Source organism: Pelodiscus sinensis, chromosome 19 (assembly GCF_049634645.1).
Source record: "Pelodiscus sinensis isolate JC-2024 chromosome 19, ASM4963464v1, whole genome shotgun sequence".
In the NCBI taxonomy this organism is placed as follows: Eukaryota; Metazoa; Chordata; order Testudines; family Trionychidae; genus Pelodiscus; species Pelodiscus sinensis.
The window spans coordinates 9772449-9795697 of record NC_134729.1 but is presented as its reverse complement, the minus strand read 5'-3'; the positions used below and the strand labels follow the sequence as shown (position 1 = coordinate 9795697).

The following is a 23249-nucleotide window of genomic DNA, read 5'->3' as shown; positions in this document are numbered from 1 at the left end:
CCCAGCACCGACTCTGTGGTCCCACAGAGGCATGGTGGGGGGAGAGGAAGGGGAGCCTACCGCAAAGCAGCCTCTGTCCAGGGCTACTGCCAGAGCAGCCTCCGTCTGCTATGGGCCCAGGCTTGCCACAGACAGAGTCTGTTCCATGAGAGGAGGAGCAGCCTCTGTCTGTGGAGAGCTTGGCCCCCCCATGGACAGGGGCTGCTGCCAGAGGCAGCAGCGCAGGGCGGCAGGAAGCCATTCTGTGTGGGGAGCTTGGCTCCCCTTGTAAATCAGCTCCCACAGGGCATGCCAGCTCTACCCCCAAGGACTACAGAATAGTCAATTAACCAATAAGAATTTATGCAGTTACTTGACTATTCTATTACCCGATATCCAACATCCCTATTTGTTACAAACAACCCCCCTTTAAGGAGGATTGGTATAAACAGATACCTACATTGCTCAAGAGGTGTGGTTGAAAAGACTTTGCCTCCAGCCAGACAGGATAGCATAAGGTCATAAGAAAGCAGGAACACTTGACAAAGGCAACACGAAAAACAAATCAATTACATTTCAAAAGCTACAATGCTACCTCGTGAATGGCACTGAGTAGGGATGTTAAATATCGGTTAATTGAATAGTTGAGTAGTCTCATGAATTCTTATCGGTTAGTCGACTATTCTATAGTACCTGGGGATGGGGCCAGCAGCTAGTGCAATCTGGCCCCACTCCCGAGGAGCCACTGGCCAGTCCACACTATTGCCTCTGTATCAGAAGCAGCAACATGGGGTGCCAGATGGAGCAGGTCTGTGGGGGGCGGGGGGGGGGGGGAGAGCCAGTTTAAAAAACCAGCTCCTCTCGTGGACTGGCTGCCTATTTCCACGCGCTGCTGCCTCCTACACAGAGGCAGCAGTGCGGGGTGGCAGCAGTCCATCTAGAGGGGTTTGAGCTCCCAGACACAGCGTGAGCTGGAGCTGAGTTGGGCTGGGCTGCCTGTCCACCTACCTCTTAATGCACTTTAAATGCAGAGCCACAGCAGGGGTAGGTCCTGGACGGGTTGCAAGCCAGGACTGAACCAGGCTGCTAGCCAGCCTGCTAAAAAAATTTACTGGTAAGAGGAGGGGAATGAATGTAGTCTATAGCATTAGCCTATATGCTTTTGCTTATCAGTTAATCCACTACACTATTACATCCCTAGTGCTGAGCTCACATGGCCCTAATTTGATTCCTGGCACAAGATGGTGCCTATTGCTAATATGGGCAACCTGCAGCAACTACCAGTAGATAAAACAGTAACAAATGTTATAAACAGCTCTGAGATGAGAGGAGAAACAACCAAAACTCGCTGGGAAACCAGGTTTTGGAAGACAAGGTATTTTCATAATTAGTATTTCTTATTATTTGCATCAGGCTGAATTCAGTCTCAGTGCAAACCAGATGACCACTTATTCAGAAAGACATTTCCTTAGGTTTAATTAAAAAAGGAGCTATTGTTTTAAGTTGTCAGAAAACTGACTATCCTAGTCAGGGAGCAGCATTTCATACAGTCCCCAACACTCTGTCAGCTGGAAAATGGGCATACTAAAAATCTGGAACAGCAAGGCAGAAAGAGCGGATAGTAAAACAAGGCCTGATAATAAAGTTATTTCAGTTTGGAATATAGTGTTGCCATGTTATTAGGGTAATAGTTTTGAAATACAGCAAAGTTTAGCCAAAACATTTCAAGTCTAAAGGGCATAGTTCCTTGGCCCTAGAGGCAAGATGGGAATTAAACTGTTACCAGAAGTGGTTGCATAATAAGGGACTGGTCAGTAAGAACAGCTTTTTTTTTTTTTTTTTTTTTTTTTAAATAAAGGGGTGGGGTGGGGGGACAAAAACTACCCAAGACCTTGCCTAACATTGAGCAATTCTGCTTCCAATTCCATGACCTGCTTCACTGGTGCTGTACAACTGACACCACTTTTGCTCCATTACACTGTTAAGATTTTCTGTGAATCATTAAGTTCTATACTCAATTTAAGTAGAAATACCAGAGCTCTCTGCAAAGTCTTCAATAAGATTTACAGTTAAAAGATCACTTGATTACTATCTGTGGTGCTGTTGAATATAAAGTTTCACAGATTCTTATTTTTATATCTATAGGAGAAAATCAACTGCACTGTTACATCCCTATTTTAACTGATTAACCGATAAGCAAAAGCTTTTCAGTTAATGCTATAGACTACATGTATTCCCCTTCCCCCACCAGTAAATTTTTTAGCAGAATGGCCACCAGCAGGCCAGCTCAGTCCTGGCTTGCGCTGGGTCCAGGACCTACCTATCTGTGGGGCTTTGTATTTAAAGTGTATTAGGAGCCAGGCGTGTAGGCAGCCCAGCTCAGTTCCAGCTCACACCAAAGCTATGTCTAGACTGCAAGCCTCTTTCGAAAGAGGCTCTTTCGAAAGATACTTTTGAAAGAGCCTCTTTCGAAAGAGAGCGTCTAGACTGCACGCTGAACTTTCGAAAAAGCGGCTTGCTTTTTCGAAAGAAAGCATCCAGTGAGTCTGGATGCTCTCTTTCGAAGAAGCCCTATTTACATTCAAGAACGCCTTCTTTCGAAAGAGGAACTTTCGAAAGAAGGCGTTCTTCCTCGTAAATTGAGGTTTACCGCCATCGAAAGAAAAGCCGCGTTCTTTCGATTTAATTTCGAAAGAACGCGGCTGCAGTCTAGACGCAGGTGAGGTTTTTTCGAAAAAAGGCTACTTTTTTCGAAAAAACCCCTGAGTCTGGACACAGCCCAAGTCTGGGAGCTCAGTCCCACTGGAGAAAAGGATGTTAAGGACTAGTCAACTATCTGATAAGCAAATGCTTATCGGATAGTCAGTCGACTAGTTGATTCCCCCCCTTGCTGCCACTTTGAAACACTGAAGCTGACCTCAGACTCTGCATGGCATTTCAAACTGGCAGCGCAACATGAAGCCTGGGGTCAGCAGTGGACTCGGAGTCAGCAGTGTGGGGTGTAAGGCAGCGGATCTGTGACAGAAATTGTTTTTTAAACTGGCTTCTCTTGTGGGGTGCCAGGCGGGAGCTGGTCCATGTTGCTGCCTCTGGAATAGTGGAGTGACCGATAAGAATTCATGAGGTTACTTGACTATTATATTAATCGATATTTTACATCCCTAGAACAAAAACACATGTTTTCAGAAGAAAGTATCACCTATACTGGGACTGTAATTTTATCTGAGGCTTCCCATAATGAAACCACCTAAATTTAAAACACACATCCTCCTTATTCTTATTACTATCACCAGCAGAAACTTTTGTAGAAACCTTTAGGAATGTTCCAAACTTCAAATCATGGTTTGTTTCAGAATGAAGCAATCTAATTTAAAAGCATTAACATTTATTGGAAGGGATAAACATTTAGCAGTTTTCCTTAAAAAGGTAACTTGGAGCAAAAACAGCATTATAGTTATTAATACAAGGCATAGCCTTGTTTTATTTTACCCGCCCCCCAGCCTTCCTGTAACATACTTGAGTTCTACAGCAGACTAATGACATCTGTTAAAAATATGAGTCCAGAGGAGTAGCACAGGGTTTCCAAGATATAGTATCCTATAGACTTTTTAAATCTTTTGCACAAAAGAAGTTTCCCCTCAAGTTTTCTACCACGGGACAGACAAAGACATCAAAACTAGAATTTTTTGGCATATTCCAAGCTGAACAGCTACTGGTTTGTTTCTACCACTACAGAGCAGATTGGAGCAGGACTTGTCGCTTCCCAAATCCTAGAAATGTTAGTTCATGAGTACACTTGCCAGTGATTCTGGGCTACCATTTACTTGGTGTAAAGAACTTAATTTCAGTATAAACTGGCTTTGGGTAGCACTGATGCTGCTGCACTTTGAGTTGCAGCAGAAGCTGTAATTGTGAATTACTGAGCTAGTGAAACATGATGTCCAATTTTCTATTACATTTTTTTCCAAGTGGAAAAGTTAACTAAATGGTTGACACAAAATGGCGGAGAAAATTGTGCATATGCCAAAGTTTGTTACCTTTTACTTGAGTTCTTATTGTTTTTGAATGGCATGAATAGTCCTCTGCAACAGTTGCGATAATTGTAAATGCTCACATCTGTGCACTCTTTCTAGTTATTCCTCCCTGAAAGTTGTACACCTAAAACATTCTTACAATTGTTGGTTTCTATGTGCAACATACCAATTCAGCTGATATGGCAGTAACAAAATATTCCAGTTTTTAAGCATAGGAAAGACTTTGCCTGCTTAACTGTGCTAGAACTAACAGCATCAAAAGTGAAGGCTTAAGAGAAACTTAGCGACTAGATTATCTTTAGGACTCTGCATTAACTCTATAATGTTCTTGGTATAAAAGGAAAAACAGCATATTTGTCACGGAAATTTAATTAACATCTTACAACTGAACTTGTATGTAAGTTGCTTAGATAAATGTAATCACTGTAAACATCTATATGATCTGGAATTTTGTTTTTATTTTGAAATGGGAGCTTTTTTGTTTATAAGTTCATTAAACAATTACACGCTATCACTCTGAATTCCAGGATTTAATGAGTTATCACATTTTCAAGCACAGAGAAGGATAAGAAGGAAATCAATATAATAAACCCTTCATTTTAATATGACTGTTCAACCACACATCTAACATTGGCACAAGTGCTCAAAGATTAAAACAAAACAAAACAAAACAAAACAAAACAAAACATTCTTTGTTCGTCCTGGCTCTGAAGTTTAGGGTCTTAATTTAGTTGCTCTCTCTCATCCAAGATGTAGGCTCCTCTAGGTCACTGATTCAAATCAATTTCTGACTATAGTAACCAGAAGTCACAGTCATCTGAAGGCTATTTAGAAGATTATATGAAATGTGCTAGGGAGAGTTCTCAGCAAACTACTGTTGTATCAAGTCACTATTACATCTGATGTTATGTAACTGATTTGTAGGCAGTATTAAAGAGGCTAGGGCTGAGCAGAGACACAAACTGAACACCCAGCACTATCTTCAAGGTAGAGGTGTGGTACATTGGTACAGACAGCATGTAGGAAAGACTGCCTTTTTATTGTCCTGGGGATAGACAGACTTTAGTCTCCAAGACATTTTCAATCCAGTACTTTCCATGGTAGTAAGTTCACTTAAAAAATTCAGGGGCTAACTTCTACAGACAGGTCACTCCAGTTTCCAGCAGGACACTCAGATCCCATTATTGCTTCCCCCACCCCATGGGGGAAAGCAGGGCCTGTTATGTTTACAGGAGCTGGAGAGCATAAACTCTCCTTCAACGTCCTACCAGCATTGCTTTGCAAAAAAAAAAAACAGTTACAGAGAAACTAATGTTCACTGGTATTGAGCTAGCCAAGGAAGCTACAGTACATTCAACTCCAACCAGCGGTTACAATGTGGGGGGTGATGATGAGAGACCTAAAAAGTGCCATGGGATTCAACCAGGTTGGTTGAGAACTCATGACATTTGCATCTGGGGGAGTGAATCTGGTTTCTGATCAAGGAGATAAACAACTCATTGTTTGTCACTCATTAAGTCGCTCTGCTCTGTTTAGCTATTGTTATGATGCACTTTACAATGGGCAATCTTAAACGCCACCTTAAAATCTATATTTCTGCAGTGGTATAAGACGATAGTTCTAGGTCTGAATTTTCTTGCTTTTATTAGTTTAACTGAGACCATAGCTAGTGTTGAATTGCTCATACAACAATGCTGATCTCAGATACAGAAGCAGCTCTAGTAATAACAAACTAAAATGTTAGCACCATGACTATGTTAGACTTTCCAGGCAAAAACTCAGTGAACTCTATGGTGCAAGAATCTTCTTTATTTCAATGGGAGTTCTGAGTGACAACATGCCAACCAGTATTGGGGAGGAAGATGGGGGGCGGGAGAAAAATCACAAGATGCTCTTCAATATTATCATTTGAAGCCTTACCACACCACACTAGCCGTTCAAGGTGCTAAAATACCACAGTATAGGCGCCATAGAATAGTATAGTTAGGGGCAGCTACTCTGATGGCATAATCCCTGTTAATCAAATTATTATCAATACCCCCAAACTCTCCAAGGTGTAGGAGGTCTTAGAGGAAGGGCTGAGTGAACAATAGATCATGAACTCTGAAGCCCAAAGGTTTTCTCTTCAGTCCAGCAGCAAGATGCATGGGTGCAAACAACACTATGCATAGCTAAATTGAATTTGTTCTATAAATACTGTCCTATAAGACAAACACCTAAGTAACCAACTGTCTAGCACCTAACACACACTGATTCCAAAATCTTTCATTCTGCAGGATTTATTTTCCAACACATCATCAGCCTTTGTATATATGCAAAGATCTCATGGTGCTAAGCATCTCACAAGTATAGTCAATCCAATTTCAATAACTTTCCTGGCATGACAAGTCATAAAAGTATTGCTAGAGTCAATTAATCAGGACTCCGGATATACATCAGTTTAGAAAGAACATGTTTAAATATACATGTTATAACTTTAGATTAATGCGATGTTGTTGGTATGCTTCAGAAAAACTCAAGGGGACAAAGAATCCTTAGTTTTCAGCCTTTGGATGCCAATATTTACCAAAGAATCTATTACTCCTAAGCACACCTATAAAGTGTCATTGAGACCAATGTCACAGGCAACCCACAACTTTATTACTTTATTACTAAATATCAAAGTAAATACTACTTTAAAGGGCCAGTGTCAAGAATGTTAGGTCTGAAATTAGACTGGCTACTTATTCTGGATCTTTCGTGATGAACACAAACATGCACATCACAGCTTGTAATAGCCACAAGCAGCCACTAAGGACCCTATTTTTCAAAGGATCTTCTTACACTCTAATGTGGACAGCAGAGGAGGACAGATGTTGAAATTCATGACTATTAACCAGGTCAAGTTCAAAGCTCTAGGACTGTTTTAAGTTGGTTACACAACAAAGAAACTGGGTTTCATCCCAACTTATGGCTCCTCTTTTGGGCAGACACAGAAGTATTGGTGAACCCTGGCTATTTCCCCACCTACACCAAAATAATTTTGTAGTCTGAAACATTCATAGGCACTTAAGGGTTTTAGACAATTGAATCCTAGTCTGTGGGACCCTAGGGCTGTTGCTACACTTCAAAGGCAGAGGCGCCGTATCAACTAATTGAATAGTCAATGCAAAATGCATTGACTATTTGATTAGTAAATTAGTCGATATTTAACACCCTTAATTCAAATTACCTTTTCTGTCCACTTCAATTTTGACACAATTTCAGCAGGTGATATCTCCAATGTTAGCAGTTCTCTGTTATACTACTCAAAGGCTGAGACACCAACTTATTTTCAAATGATAAATGGCATCAGTTTCTAACTGTTAAGGCCCCATCTATTTTACAGAAGTCAGTACTCATTTTTTGCAACTATATATGCATTAGTGTAGAGACTAGCCTCTGGCAGCTTTACTATATCAGCTAACCTTGCTGGAGGTATCTGCACTAAAGAAAAGGTGCCTTAGGCCTGGTCTACAAGAACAATGAGTTTGCAGCAAGCTGAAATGGCAAGCTAATAATGGGACTAGCTCCAAGCACTTTAACCAACTAGAAACAGGCATATTCAGCAGAGTGTATATTAACAGACTGCGGGCGAATAGTGCAGGGGTAAGTTCATACCCCATCTTACCACAAAGTAATTGTGTTTCTGTAGATGAGTGCTTAGTGTAAAAAGCATATCAGCCACCAACACCATTTTATGCATGGTGTTCTTGCATGCCTAATCAACAGTTATCAAAGCAATGCTGGCAGCTGGAGTGTTGTCTGTTCTAGGGTTCAGCACTGATGGCATAGTCAAAACTCAAAGTGAGCCCTGATGAGAGGGTGGTAAAACTGTTTAAAGACCTATATACCCTAATGCGTGCTTCACTGTTGAAAAATACAGACCAGTTTTCCAAGTTCAGATGCATCCTAGTTGTTCCTAAGACAGCACTAAAATCCCATCTGAAGTCAAGCGGAGAATGACAACACAGGATGGTGACCAAAATGATTTTTAAAAAGGCATCAATAAATTGCAACTAGGCCTAAGAATAAATGTTTCATATCCCTGAGGAGTTTTCCATTGGTACCTCATCTGCTGTTGTGGAAGATCTCAGATTAGCAGTGATTTCTTTGCATTGATCCAGGACTGACTACAGCAAGTCCTATGGACACCAAAAATCAACATAATTTTCATTCCTTGCAAGCAACCTCAACCTACTAAGCAGCTAACAAACATCTGGGCCATTTTGAGGCACTTCCTTTCAGAAATACTCTACAAGCAAATCAGTCACAGCAGAGATTCTCCTCTTCATAAATTAGCCATTTGGGGCATGCTAAATAGGCAAAAATTAAACTGAAAGATCGATTGGTGCATTTAACAGCATTCTGGAGATCCTCCATTCAAAGGCAGTTTTTAAAAGTTGTATCAAGAAGGACAAGCTGTGTCCTAGGTTTCTACCTTGGTTACTAAACTCCACGAAAAATGGACACAATGGGAACAATAACAAACCATCAGCTATAACACAATTCAGTGGGTGCTGTCATAGTACCTGCCTAGTAATAACCAGTTAGACCTGGAGACAACTCCTCATGTCTGTGCTGGGTTTGGTAAAGCCTTCCACTAAGGGATTTGGATACTGGCCTAACAGCAGCACAAAAAAGGAGCAAGGCCCACCCAAGAGTTAGAATTTGGGGAACAAATCTCTCAGTTTCAGCAGCAGAAACCATTTCAGAAAAGAAGACAAGGGGAAGGCTCCTTCTAGAATAGACCAAGTCACACTGGCCTAGATTTTATGTTTTTTTAAACCCAGAAGGAGATGGTAGCTGCTGGGATGGGATCAGAGAGACAAATAAAAAACCCATGCCACAAAGGCACAGCTTCAGTGACCAGGAGCTGGTGATGTGCCAATATGTGCTGAAGGCAGATGTGCCAAGCTTCTACCATCTTTTCCCTGGAAAGAGAGGGGAGCCAGCACTCTTCCTTCCCTATGCCTGTATATGAGGGGCTTTGGACAGACTCTGAGGGAACAGGGCATGTGTGAAATCCTCCTGGTGGCTGGGGGAAAAGCAGAGCATTAGGGGAACAGGGAGTATCCACATCTCCAGGCAAGTGACCAGGCACTCCCTAGAAAGAAAGGCATGTTATGGGGAGAGGGTACCCCCATCTAGCTAGGATAGAAGGAACCCAAATCAACCCCTCCTGCTTGAAGGGGGGGGTCACCAGGGTGACTCATGCTTATCCCAGCAGAGGATGAGCGAGGCCCCGCTACCTGAGAGGGGACCACCCAGGCCAGGGGCGGAAGGGAGTCTGGGAGCAGAGCCCCTTCCCTCCATCTTCCTAACGGGGATTCGGAGGGGGAGGGGCTGGACCCCAGCAGGCAGCCCCGGGATCTGGGTGGGGGAAGGGCACTGGGCACCAGCCTCTCCCCCCGGGATCTGGGTGGGGGAAGGGCGCTGGGCACCAGCCAGCCCCTGGCTAGGGGGGAGGCCCCCGGCTGCCCCTCCTACCTGTGCGGCGCTGCCATGGCGGCTCCCCAGCCTCCTCCTCAGGGGGGCGGGGGCCCGAACCCCGCGGGCCCGGCCTTCTCTCCCCCAATCACCACATGCAGAGGGGCGGGGGCGCTGGGCACCGCAGCTGCCATGGAACCGCCGGCTGCCCAGACCAGACGGACTGACTGACTGACAGGAGGCCCTGCCCTCCTCCCCGCCTCCTCGACCGCTGGCCAATCCCGCCCCGGGAAGGGACATTCAGAACCCGCCTACCGAGCCTCATCCTCCAATCGGAGCTCAAAGTTGGCAACCCAACTGTATCCACACCCACCAGCAACCGAAGAGAGAGTGAGATGCGGATCCGAGAGGGGGAGGAGGGAGTGGAGGGGCGGGGATATAAGCCACGCCCATTAAGCATTAACCAATAAGCACTCATTGTGGCTAATGGACAAGACTTCTCACCTACTATGTTTAAACAGACGTTGAGTGGCAAGATACAGAGGGCGCGACTCCCCTTGTTACAGTGACCAATAGGAAACGCGATCGGAATTGATAGACTGGTCTGATCACCTATCAAATGCAGAAATGTTTTGGAGTGGCATGCTCTGTGATGGAAGACAATAATCCCTACCTCTTGCTCCAAGGGCCAATAGATTAGTAGACTACCTTTGATTGACAGGTAAATAAACTAATCAGCTACAGGGAGGTTTAGGAGTGGCAGCTCGGCAAACCAACGGCTATTGAAGACTAAGCTGCCCAGGTCTGTGCCGCCCTCTGAGCAGTGAAAGAGCTCTAATTGGTAGAGAGCGGGAGACGGACAAGGCTCTCAACCTATGGGGCGTCGAGTAGATGAAGGCGCGTTGCTGCCGTTTTTCGTCGCCTCCCAGGCAGTTACCTGTCAGCAGGCAGAGGCTAGTGCGGCAAGGGGGGAAGAAGCTGAGGAGAAATCTTGAACGAGGGGCTAGTAGGGAGCTTTGAGGGAGGGGTACTGAGAGGTGGGCCTTGGCAGGAGGTTCCTTGGGAGCATTGGGGGAGGGCCCCCAAGCAGATGGCAGGGGGCTCCCAGGGAGCATGGTGGGGATCCCCAAAGAGCCCAGAGGGGATTGCATCAGGAGAGTCAGGGCCCTGAGCATTTCCTCAGCCCTTTCTCCCCCCACACAGCCTTAGCGCAAGATGGGGCAATGGTGAAGCGTTAACTTCTGTGGCCTGCAGGGTCCGAGTCCCTGGTCCCCTTCTGCTCCGTGTGTCTCAGCGGGATACCCAGGAACTGTGCAGTGCAGAGCACCCTGAGCGTCTGCTGCACTGGGCGCATTGACAGGACTCCTGAGTCTGCGGTCGCGGACACAGAGCGGGGCAGCATGGCTGAGAGCCAGGTGACCTTGCAAAATGAGAGGAAATAGTGTCTACAGCGATTTATTTCCTGGCGTTGTCACTGCCTTCCTCCGTCTCTCTGAACAAGTCTCTCGTTCCTGCAGGTGGTTCAGATGCTCGTCCAAAATTTTGGGATGCCCCTGGTGCTTTGTTGCTCTCAAAAGTGTTGCAATACGTGTCACAGTGTGACAAATGGGTGATTAAACCACAGGGAGAATAAGTGAAATGGGCACCCTGATTTCATGCATGATGAACAATGGAATTTTTGGTGTTATTTTTTATTATTCCTACGGTGTGTGCCTTCATTTCCTTGTATGCCTTGCATTGCTGTGCATGGAGTATATAAAGGGTTAAAAGCCACTTCTAGGGCAAAGGAGAAATGGGGTATTTCTGTCACTGTCGAGGTTGGTGCAAATGGGTTGTCCAAGGACTGTTTGAAACTAGCCCCTCTCGATGGTGGATGCACAAAAATAGAGGGTATCCTAAGAGCTGAACAACTGATACCTAGCCACATAAAACTCTTGCGTGAACTCATCATGAGTCTGCAGGAGAAGGACAGTGGACCAAAATATGACAGGAGGCTAGAATAAAAAGTGGTATTTCTATACAGCAACTCTCAACTGGGTCTGAGAGAGAATAGGACAGAGAGAGAGAGAAAACCAAAATGACTCTCAGTAGCATGGATCAAGAGGGTGCTGGTTTTGCCAGTATGAACTGTGTCTATGGATTTTTCCATGATGACAGATAAACATTACTTTGTTTTGAAAAGTCTGCCTACTGTCATTGCAAATTCTTGCTGAGGTGCATTAACTCCAGTAGAGGGCAAAAAGTCACAGCAAAGGAATCTCATTTGGACTCACTGGAGTCCACAGCCTCAGTCTCATTGGCGGAGATATTGCCTGCCCTACCCATAAGGAAGAGTTGGATCCTTCAGGTGCTCCTCCAAGAGTCTGTTCAAAAGTTGGGACATAGTGCAGATCCTGTGGATCCATGACAACACAACCAAAGATTTACTCTAGTACTGTGTTTTTCAGCCTTTTCCATGCCAGCATGATTTAATCCAAATGAAGAAACACGCCATCAAGAACTCTTTCCCAGTTTTGGTGGGATCCTCCACCTTTCAGCAATATGGGAAAGAGAGTGACAAGCTATCTCAAAGGTTAAGAACACCTACCGTACTAATCTAGATTTTCAGAGAGCCATTATTACAATAGTGTTTGAGCACCATGCAGTCTTTAATTATACCTATTTTATAACTTCCATAGCTGTGGTAAAGAGACATGAATTAATTATTCTTTAGTCAAGTGTGTGTGCACTAAAGTAAAAAGGGCTTTTAAAACATAGATTGGGAAATCTGATAATTGTAGTAAGAGATGAAGACGTAAACTCTGAAGTGGAGCTATTCATTGGAACTGGAATTTTGATTCTGACCTTGAGTTTTGGTTCAGATGCATCACTAGATTCAGTAGCTAGGATAAAAACATAAGGAGGTATTAATTAAGAAAAAGTTTCCCTATGGTACAGTTAAGATTGCTGCACAATGCATCTCATTCCAGTAACATCAGGGTTCACAAGTCAAAACTGAAATGGAATAAAGCCAAAATATATTTAATTAAAGCAACATCTCACACACAGCACACCAAGATTTCTGCTCCTCTCTAGGTACTTAGCCAAAAGTGGCACATTATGGGGTAGGATGCCTATGAGGGACAGGTTTCTGTTGATGCTGGCCATTCATTATGTTTTAGGTCTTTGGGGAGCCTTTTCCACCCTGTTTTCATTGGGTCCAACTTGAAGATGATTCTTACAGGGCAGCTGGTAGGCATTCAAAGCAGATAACCACAACATCTTTGAGAGTGTTGAGAGGCAACAAGCTATCAGACAAGTCATGGGGCAGCCAGACCAAGTGGTCAGAGCCAAGGTCCACAGTCACAGGATGGGAGTCAAGAGTCAGTCAGGTCAAGATACCGAGAGATCAGACACAGCAAACAAACTTGAAAGCTGAATTACAAATCAGTAACCAGATTAGGTTGGGGTACCAGGAGGTCAGTGGCAGGAGACAAATTACAGGACAGAACCACAAGCTGGGGATCCTGATTGGTCCACAGCCTCTAAATAAACCCAGCACAGGAGCAGAAAGCACATAGAGCAGGATGAATTCCAGTTGCATAGACAGCTTTCTGGTCCTGTGCTGGGTTTATTTAGAAGCTGTGGACCAATCAGGATCCCCACTAGTCTGCCAAGCAGGTTCTAGGCCTGGAGTCCTCTGTCAGGGTTCAAAATCTGCCCTCACAACTGTTAGGGACACCCTGGATCACATGGTGGAGTTTACAAGCACCTAAGAATGAAGGGACCCCTCAGTTCAAGACCTTCAGTTCCTGACATCACCCAAGGGGCACTTCGTGGGTGCTGTGGGACCAGGCTTTTCAGGGTGATTCAGCATGTGCATTTTCTGAAGGCTCACAGGTATGTTCCCCATTTCCCTTTCAGTCATCAAGATAGCAGAACCTTCTGGCTATGTCTACACTCGCGGCTTCTTGCGCGAGTAATATGCAAATGAGGCTAAGCGTGGAATATCGCTGAACCTCATTTGCATATCTAATGAGCCACCATTTTTTTCAGAAGAGGCTCTTGCGCAAGAAGGAGCGTCTACACTGCCCCTTCTTGCGCAAGAAAAACCCTCTTGCGCAATGCCGTTACACCTATTACTTGAGAGGAAGAACGGCATTGCGCAAGAGGGTTTTTCTTGCGCAAGAAGGGGTAGTATAGACGCTCCTTGCGCAAGAGTCTCTTCTGAAAAAAATGGTGGCTCATTAGGTATGCAAATGAGGCTCAGCGATATTCCACGCTTAGCCTCATTTGCATATTACTCGCGTAAGAAGCCGCGAGTGTAGACATAGCCTCTGTGTTTGTATTTGGAGTCCAGGATCTCATGAACCACATATGGCCCTGTACCTGTGCCAGTGGAGACAGTGGCTGGTCTTGTGAGGTAAGGCTTTTCTGAGTAGGGTTTCAAAATATGTGAAAGAAGACAAATAGAAATGGTATTTTTTCTGGAGGAGAGCAGTGAGGGGCTCAGTTTATGGTTAATAAATTGTTGATAGAGATTGGCAGGCCCAGGAAGCATTGCAGGTCACATACCATATGGAGAGTCAGCAAGTTTTGGACATCTTGGAATACACGAGTCAATCTGAATCCCTTCTGGAGATAAAATGAAGCCCAAGAACTCCATAGAGGCTGGATTGAAGACACAATTCTCAAGCTTCGCATAAAGGCAATGCTGTCACAAGTGTTCTAGCACGATTCAGTTGTGAGCAGTATGATGTTCAGAATAGTCAGACAAGATCAATATATCCCTGAGGTAGACTACTATGTACTGATCCACTATGTCTCAGAACACATAATTATAAAATGTTGGAAGGTGACTGAAGTATTGGTCAACCTGAAAGGCATTACCAGATTTCATAGTGGCTATACCAGGTCCAGAATGCAATCTTCTCCTCCTCCCCCTCTCGATTCACATGAGGTGGTAAACTATTCATAGGACCAAAAGATGGGTAGTCCCCACATACTCTAGCAGCTTCAGAATCAAAGGTAGCAGGTAAGAGTTCCTAATCATTAGGTGATAAATAAGCAATAGTTCATACAGAATCACAGCCTGCTGTTTTTCTCTTTGACAGACACGATGAATGCGCCAGCCAGCAAAGTCAACTTGCAGATAAACCCTCAATCCAGATTTTCTTGGGTGCATTCTTAGAACCCTGTCATATCAGGGTCCAGCATGGCATAAATTCATCCAATTATATTTTGGCTCCTGGCTGCAGCTCTGTTGGGTGATCATAGTCCCAGGGCACAGGTAGGAGCTCTGCATTCTACATTTCAAAAAGATCAACATAGTCTTGGTATTTCAAGGGGCGCTTAGACGTACCTGCAATGGAAGATTCTGCCTGGCTGGTCACTTGAATCTCTCATGGTTTAGATCAGGAGTGAGGAACCTTTTTTGGATTGGGGACCACCAAGTCACAGAAAAATCAATTGGGGACGTTCCTCTTGCACACTAGAACCTAGGAGGGTCCAAACTAGTAGATTTTGTTGGCCCTCCCAGGCTCTGGGGTGGAGCCCGAAATGAGGGGTTCAGTGTGTGGGATGGGGTTGCTGGTAAGTGGGCTTTGGGTGTGGTGTCTGGGAGTGGGAGGGAGGGTGCAGGAGTGGGTTGGGAGTGGGAAACATGGGCAGGAGGAGGAGTGCAGGACTGGGATCTGAGTGATGAGGGAGCACTTACCTCAGGATGCACATGGGTTCCCTGAGGATGCACATGGCTCCGTGTCCCCTCCTGTTCCCAGGTACCAACCCTTGCTGCTCCTATTAACTATGGTTACGGCCAATCAGAATGGTGGGGGGAAAGTGTCTGGGCAGTGCTTTGCTGCTCTTCTGTTTTCCCAGCTGGAGGAGGGGAGTGGAAGCATGCAGAGCCACTTCCTCCGTCTGCCAGGCAGAGCCTTTGTATTGGATACAGCCCCAGCTTGCCTGACTCTGGACTGTAAGGCCCAGTGATCCCCTCCCCTCCCCACAATGAGGAGCTGGCTCTCCATCCCCGAAGTGGGGGGAGGTGCAGAGCTGCAGCACCAGCGCCAGTTCCCGATGCTGGGGGGGAGGAACCCTGAAGTTCAAGAGCTGGATCCAGGCAAGCCAGGGACCAGATCCAGTCCCCAGGCTGTAAGTTCCCCAACCCCGGTTTAGATACTGGGACAGGATCTACTGATTTCCAGCAATGCTGCCAACAAAACTGTTGGAAAATAGATTTCCTGTGCTTGCCACCAAATGACCAACTTGTGGAGGATCAGCAAAGAAATACTAAGGATCAGGACAAAGCGTGAAGAATGTTACTAAATTGTAATATTTCTTGGTACCCCTGAATCACAGCCTCAGTGGTTTCCTCCATTGCTGGATTAGAAGATAAAGGAACTACCAATAGCCTCTGTAAGGCCAGGAGTAACCTTCTGTTGTAAGGGAATTTGCAGGGTCTGGGCTTCTTTTCTCTCTTATTAGTTGGACTTGAGTTGATGAGGGGCAGAAGGCCAGGATTGTGCAGGGGTGCTCCAGACATATGCAACTGGACTGGCACCTGCAAATGGGGTGCCGTTGGGCTGGATTCTTGATGTGTTTCACTCAGAACTGACGTCTGGGAGAGCTGTATTCTCTGACGCTTTTAAATTCGTAGTGGGCAGATAGAGATGGCGTAACCTCACTCATCACAGTAGAAGCAGAGATTGAAAGGAATGACAATGCAAGCACTATGTTCTTTTCTATTCTGCAAGTCCCCAGTTTTTCCCTCCTTTCATTCCAATAACCTATGGTCTTCATGGATGGCAGGATCCAGGAGGGTATCCAAACTTGCAGGCATCTTTATACAGGCTTATTCATCTTTAACCTCTACTTGCAGGCTCCACCAGAATGGTCATGTCTGTGCTGCCTCATTCCAGTTTGTTACCAGCCATGAAGCAATGGAATAGGAAGCAGGAAGAGCTGCTGTTGGAACCAAGAGACTTTTGGTATGGACTTTGAAGTTTCACGTGGACTTTGGGGAAAGAGCCCATATACCCGTCTACAAGTGCTTATTTCAGAAGGCTTTATTAAAGGGAGCTATAATGCTGTAAAGAAGACCTTTTGGCTTCTCCTTGTTGGGACTCTTCAAGTGATCTTAATATTACTGCATTAAGGGAGGGAGGAACCAGAGGCAGGCCACAGGAGAGCCACAATCAGCAAGAGAGGTGCACCGAAAGTAGTTGTGACTGGAAAAGGGCAAATATTGTGCCCATCTATAAAAAGGGGAATAAGAACAACCCAGGAAATTATAGACCGGTCAGTTTAACGTCTGTCCCAGGGAAGATAATGGAGCAGGTAATTAAGGAAATCGTATGCAAACACTTGGAAAGTAATAAAGTGATAGGGAATAGCCAGCATGGGTTTGTGAAGAACAAGTCATGCCAAACTAATCTGATAGCTTTCTTTGATAGGATAACGAGCCTTGTGGATAAGGGAGAAGTGGTGGATGTCATATAACTAGACTTTAGTAAGGCATTTGATGTGGTCTCGCATGATATTCTTATTGATAAACTAGGCAAATATAACTTAGATAGGGCCACGATAAGGTGGGTGCATAATTGGCTGGATAACCGTAGTCAGAGAGTTGTTGTTAACGGTGCTAAATCCTGCTGGAAAGGGATAACAAGTGGATTTCCGCAAGGGTCTGTTTTGGAACCCGTACTGTTCAATATCTTCATCAATGATGTAGATATTGGGATAGAGAGTACGCTTATTAAGTTTGCATATGATACCAAACTGGGTGGGGTTGCAACTTCTTTGGAGGATAGGGACATAATTCAAAATGACCTTAGCAAGTTAGAGAAATGGTCAGAGGTAAACAGGATGAGGTTTAATAAAGAGAAATGCAAAGTGCTCCACTTAGGAAGGAACAATCAGTTCCATACGTACAAGATGGGAAGCGACTGTCTAGGAAGGAGCATGGCGGAAAGGGATCTAGGGGTCATAGTGGACCACAAGTTGAACATGAGTCAACAGTGTGATGCTGTTGCAAAAAAAGCAAATATAATTCTAGGTTGTATCAACAGGTGTGTTGTAAGCAAAACTCGTGAAGTCATTCTGCTGCTCTACTGTGCACTAGTTAGGCCTCAACTGGAGTACTGTGTCCAGTTCTGGGCGCCACATTTCAAGAAAGATGTGGAGAAATTGAAAAGGGTACAGAGAAGAGCGACAAGAATGATTAAAGGTTTAGAGAACATGACCTATGAAGCCAGGCTTCATGAACTGGGCTTGTTTAGTTTGGAAAAAAGAAGATTAAGGGGGGACATGATAGTGGTTTTCAAATATCTAAAAGGGTGTCACAAGGAGGAAGGAGAAAATTTGTTCCTCTTGTTTACTGAGGACAGGACAAGGAGTAATGGGCTTAAAGTGCAGCAGGGGAGGTTTAGATTGGACATTAGGAAAAAATTCCTAACTGTCAGGGTGGTCAAATATTGGAATAAATTGCCAAGGGAGGTGGTGGAATCTCCCTCTCTGGAGATATTTAAGAACAGGTTACATAGACCTCTGTCAGGGATGGTGTAGACAGAGCTTGGTCCTGCCTTGAGGGCGGGGGGCTGGACTCGATGACCTCTCAAGGTCCCTTCCAGTCCTATGATTCTATGGTTTTGTGGGTTCTGTACTCTGACCTATGGCAACAAACAAACAAAATTTCAGAAAACCAAGAAATGCACAGGGCAACCACAAAACCTTAATTCTGCTCTGTCGATGCTGGAAATATACTTCAGACATTACTATCCAGATTACAACTCTCAAATTCAGGAACTATCTGGTCTGGGGTTATGGCGTATCCATATTGTGATTGACAGTTTTTGTGGTGCAAGCAAAAGGATCTGTGGATCAGTTCACTAAGGCCTTGCCATAATGTGACAGTGACCTTTTAGAAACAAAACATAAGAGTGGGCTGGATGATACAAACATAAAGAGTCAGCACATATCATGTTCCTGCTCTAGATTCAGCCAGCACCAGAAGGAAGCAAAGGAGTGTTTAGAGGTTGTTTAAATTAGCTTTCTGTTCCCTGTGTGCAGCATTTGTGTATGTAATATGGAGGGACTGGCATTTTATCCCCATCAAAATTAATCTTTTTTCACCTTCACAAGGCTGCATTTGTGGAGAGGTCAACTATGAGAAGCATGATGTATTTTACTCTACTATGGGCTACAAACAAGGGCTGCGTCTAGACTGGACAGTTTTTCCACAAAATCAGTTGCTTTTGCGGAAAAACTTGCCAGCTGTCTACACTGGCCGCTTGAATTTCCACAAGAACACTGACATGTAACATTGTCAGTGTTCTTGCGGAAATACTATGCTGCTCCCACTCGGGAAAAAGCCCTCTTGCACAAAGGCTTTTGTGCAAGAGGGCCAGTGTAGACAACGCGGTATTATTTTGCTCAAAAAAGCCCCGATCGCGAAAATGGTATGGACCATGGATCGTGTAGATTGGCACGGACGCTTTTCCGCAAAAAGTGCTTTTGCGGAAAAGTGTCCGTGCCAATCTAGATGCTCTTTTCCGCAAATGCTTTTAACGGAAAAACTTTTCCGTTAAAAGCATTTGCAGAAAATCATGCCAGTCTAGACGTAGCCAAGGAGGATTATTATAGTTTTGTTTTTTCTGTATGCAGAGTTGCATAGAAATGGGGTAATATGATTACTACACTCAGAACATCTGGGCTGTGTCTAGATTGGCATGATTTTCTGGAAATGCTTTTAACGGAAAAGTTTTCCGTTAAAAGCATTTTCGGAACAGAGCATCTAGATTGGCACGGACGCTTTTCTGCAAAAGCACCTTTTGCGGAAAAGCGTCCATGCCAATCTAGACGTGCTTTTGCGCAAAAAAACCCCGATCTCCATTTTTACGATCGGGGCTTTTTTACGGAAAACAAATCTGAGCTGTCTACACTGGCCCTTTTGTGCAAAAGTTTTGCGCAAAAGGGACTTTTGCCTGAACGGGAGCAGAATAGTATTTCCGCAAGAAGCACTGATTTCTTACAGTAGGAAGTCCGTGCTTTTGCGGAAATTCAAGCGGCCAGTGTAGACAGCTGGCAAGTTTTTCCGGAAAAACTGGCCAGTCTAGACACAGCCTTATGATTAGATGCCAGAATTTCATCTAAAATTAAACTCACAGGCCCCAATTCTCTTATGCTTGTTTTACACAAGTATAACTCCATTGACTTCAGTATAGTTACTCCTAATTATCCTGAAGTGAAACTAGAATGGGGTCTAATGTGTAAGATACTACTCTCAATTATACCAATGTAAATCCAGAGTAACTCATAGGTGCCAGAGGGTACTCAACTTCTAGCTCTGCACCAGACCCTGCCCCTGTCCCAACTCTTCCCTCAAGGTCACATCCCCTCACCTCTTCCCACCCCTGCTCCACCCCACCTCGCGTCTTCCTACCCAGTTCTGTTCCTCCCTCAAGCTTGTGACATCTATACTCCTTCCTGCAAAAAAGCTGATTGCAACAGAAGGGAGGAAAGAGGTGGCAGGTTTACCAGTGGACAGGAGGCATTGAAGATAGAAGGAGGTGCTGAGAGGAGGGCTACTGGTGGGAGCTCCAACCCCAGAGCACCCCAGGATCTGGTCTTACAGATTTACATGAGTGTACACCTGGTGCAAGATCAAAATCAGGTCCACGATGGCTGTTGTGGACAAAAGGTGGGATGGAGGCGAGGCCTGCAGCAGGGAGGGTTGTCATGGGCCCCGTGCCTGGGCCATGAAGCGTGGGTTGCTCCAGGCCCTGTGCACCCCTAGGGACAGCCCTACCATGTATTTCCTGGACATGACCTCTTGTTAGTTCCTCTAATCTCCATTTAGACAGATTTTTGAAATGTGAAGAAACAGACTGTATTTTACTTGCTCATTGCAGATCAGAAAGAGCAGTCTCCACAGTGTGATAACTAGGCTCTTCACCCAGGGTGAGCAAGCACACTTGCACCTTCTACGTTTGGGTCTCCATAATAGCTCCCGCTCCCACTCCTGGGATAGCAAGGCCTCCTGGACATCCTGAACATGGCCTGTGTTCAAGCACATCGGCTCTGATGGTGCGGAGAACTCATCCTCACCTTGCAGAGTGGGGCTGTGCTTCATGCACTATGTCCCCAGGGATAACTGACCACTTCTCTTGGTTCTCCATAGCTGCACCAGCTGCAAGTGGAGGGCACACTACACACCTGGGACATCGTCCCGTACCCGAAGGCTCCGCAGGCATGCACATCGTCTGGAGGAGTATCAGCGGCAGCACCTGTGAGCACTGCGAGCCCTGCACTTCACCCTTGACCACTGGCTGGAGGAAGACCTGCAGTTCCAGCGGGAGAGTTGGCGGGAGTAGCTTGCCCAGGGCCATGCCATCTGTGCCCGTCTGCAGACCCTGGTGCAGAGCATGTGTCCTCCTCTCACTCCAGCCTCTGCTGCCTCCCCAGCGATCGCTCCTCCTCACACCCTTCTCCCCCTCCCCTTCTCCCTTCACACACCCCTGGGGACGCTGAGGCCCCCGCATCCGCAGTACTGGGAGCCAGTGGGCCTGGCGCCACTCCGACCCTGAACCTCTCCTCCTCCTTCCTCCCCCTTCCAGCTCCCTCCTCCCAGGTTTCCCCTTCCCCTCTCTCTTCCTCTCTCCTCCCCTCTCCTGCCTTCTTTCCTCAGTCTCACCTGAGTTTCCTTTCCCTTCCCCCAGTTTTGTTGAATAAACAGAGTTTGGTTTAATCAAAACATGTCTTTATTTTCCATCAGGAAGTGAGGTTAGGGGGGGTAAGTGGAGGGACATGAGGGTGTAATGAGGCACAAACCTCCAGTGGGGTGGACCAGGGAGGACTGTTACTGCTTCTCCTAGTAGAAGCTCTCCCTGAGGACCTTTTAGATGTGGACAGCCCCCTGATGGGCCTCCCGGATGGCAGCCATGTGGTGCTGTGTGTACAGGCTGGCCAAGCGCTCTGCCTCTGCCACCCAGCCTGGCGGGAAGGCCTCCCGCTTCCGTTCACACAAGTGCAGCACATAGCATGTTGCCACCACATGCAGAATATTCTGCTGCATGAGGTCCAGGCAGGTGAGGAGGCACCTAAACCGTGCCTTCAGCCGCCTGAAGGCACCCTCGACCATGATGTGGGCCCTGCTGAGCCTGGCATTGAAGGCCTGTCAGTAAAGGTTGAGGTGTTCCATGTAGGACTTCCTGAGCCAGGCCTGTAGGGTATAGGCCGCATCCCCTACCAGGATGGCATGTCCACATTCCCGACCCTGAAGTGGCGGTTGGGAAAGAAGGTCCCAGAGTGCAGCCTCTGGAGGAGTTGCGGTACACATGTGCATCGTGTGCTTTGCCCAATTAGCCAACATTAATGTCCAGAAAGTGGCCCTGGTGGTCAGTCACGGCCGAGAAGTAGTTCTTCTGGTTTATAAACATGGAGGCCTGGTGGTCTGGGGCACAGATTTCGATGTGTGTCCCATCGATGCCCCCCCCCTGCAATTGGGGAAGCCCAGGGAGCCAAACTCCTCGATGACCACATCGACATTGGTGAGGCAGATGACTCTGCGGAGCAGGACTCTGTTGACGACCCTGACCATCTGCACAGGGACACACAAAACCAAGTCACTGGGGAGCCAGGGCGCCTGAGAGTGCCCCCTCCCTGCCACTGCCCCGCTCCCCCACTCCCCCACTCCCCAGGAGCAACCCCCCCCTGCAATCCTGGCCACTGCAGGCAGTGCTTAGTGCGGGCGGGACAGAACAAACCCTCCCAGGGAGGGGACTTGCGCCACCTCCACACACAGTCCTTTCCTTAGGGCAGCCCATTCCCTCCTTCCACCCTCCCTCCTGGCACAGTCGCCGGAGATTGCCATATCTGCATGAGCACGGCACCAATGGTGGATCTCCCCATGCCGAATTGGTTCCCCACGGATCGGTAGCTATTTGGCATAGAGAGCTTCCAGAGGGCGATGACAACACGCATGTGGAGGGGAATGGCAGGCCTCATATGCATGTCCCATTGCCTCAGAGCTGGGGCAAGCCACTCACAGAGCTCCAGGAAGGTGTCCTCCTTCATCCTGAAGTTCTTGATCCATTGTTGGTCTCCCCAGCGTTCCAGAACTATGTGGTCCCATCAGTCGGTACTGGTGTCCAGACCCCAGATGCGGTGGGGCACGCTGGCGTCCAGGTCCTGCAGCTGCTCTGCCACATACTCTAGGAGGGTCTGGAAGAAGGCCTGGGGGTTGGGTTGCTGCAGATCCTGTGAGGCAACATGCAGAAAGTGCTGCCAGACTTGCAGCAACATATCCAAGAGGCGCAGAGTGCCCAGGGGCAGCTCTGGCTCCATGTTGGAGAGTGCTGTCGTGTTCTGAGTGAGGGCAACCAGAGCACGTAGAGAAAAAATGCTTTGCTGTCCCTCAGCGAGATAGGCAAGCAAGCAGGGAAACCTGAGAAGTGGCTGTCTAGGGGGGTCCCTTTAAGCACAAGCCTCAGATAGCCTCAAGCAGCAGCCACACAAGGTAACTACTGACCTGATGCCCTGACAGAACTGGTTCCGGTCGGCCTTAAATACGATTCAGCATCCAATCAGTGTGGACGCGCTATTTCAAAATAGCAAAACCCTATTTTGGAATGCATTCTGTGTGTAGACGCGTTATTTCAAAATATTTAATTTCAAAATAATGCTGTAGTGTAGACACACCCTTATAGACCCTGCCCTCCTCACCCCATACTGCAGTCCACCTCCCACCCAGATCCTGCATCCCTACTTCTGCAAACCCTGCCCCCGAGCTCAGCTGGGGGGAGGTGGGCTCTC

General features: G+C 46.4%; 1 protein-coding gene and 1 long non-coding RNA gene across 7 annotated transcripts in view; one reads left to right on the top strand and one right to left on the bottom strand.

Moving 5' to 3' along the window:
* The window catches only part of EVI5L (ecotropic viral integration site 5 like), a 61021-nt gene extending 51115 nt beyond the window's left edge, over positions 1 to 9906 (bottom strand). For 2 of the 5 annotated variants that reach the window (XR_012896643.1, XM_006132023.4), the window contains exon 1: positions 9522 to 9714. The gene's annotated coding sequence lies outside the window, so the exon portion shown is untranslated. Of the gene's footprint in view, positions 1 to 8878; positions 9070 to 9521; positions 9715 to 9776 lie in introns of those variants that run through there. The other 3 variants (XM_025189156.2, XM_025189155.2, XM_025189157.2) reach the window with 3 other exon arrangements.
* Positions 9907 to 10286: 380 nt separating this feature from the next.
* On the top strand, positions 10287 to 21176 carry LOC112547286 (uncharacterized). Of its 2 annotated transcripts, none has more exons than XR_012896767.1 (4): positions 10287 to 10414; positions 14555 to 14730; positions 16318 to 16426; positions 20617 to 21176. It is a non-coding gene; the product is annotated as an uncharacterized LOC112547286 (long non-coding RNA). The 2 variants fall into 2 exon arrangements; XR_003091023.2 differs by lacking the exon at positions 10287 to 10414 and adding an exon at positions 10428 to 10876.
* The last annotated feature ends 2073 nt before the right edge of the window (positions 21177 to 23249 follow it).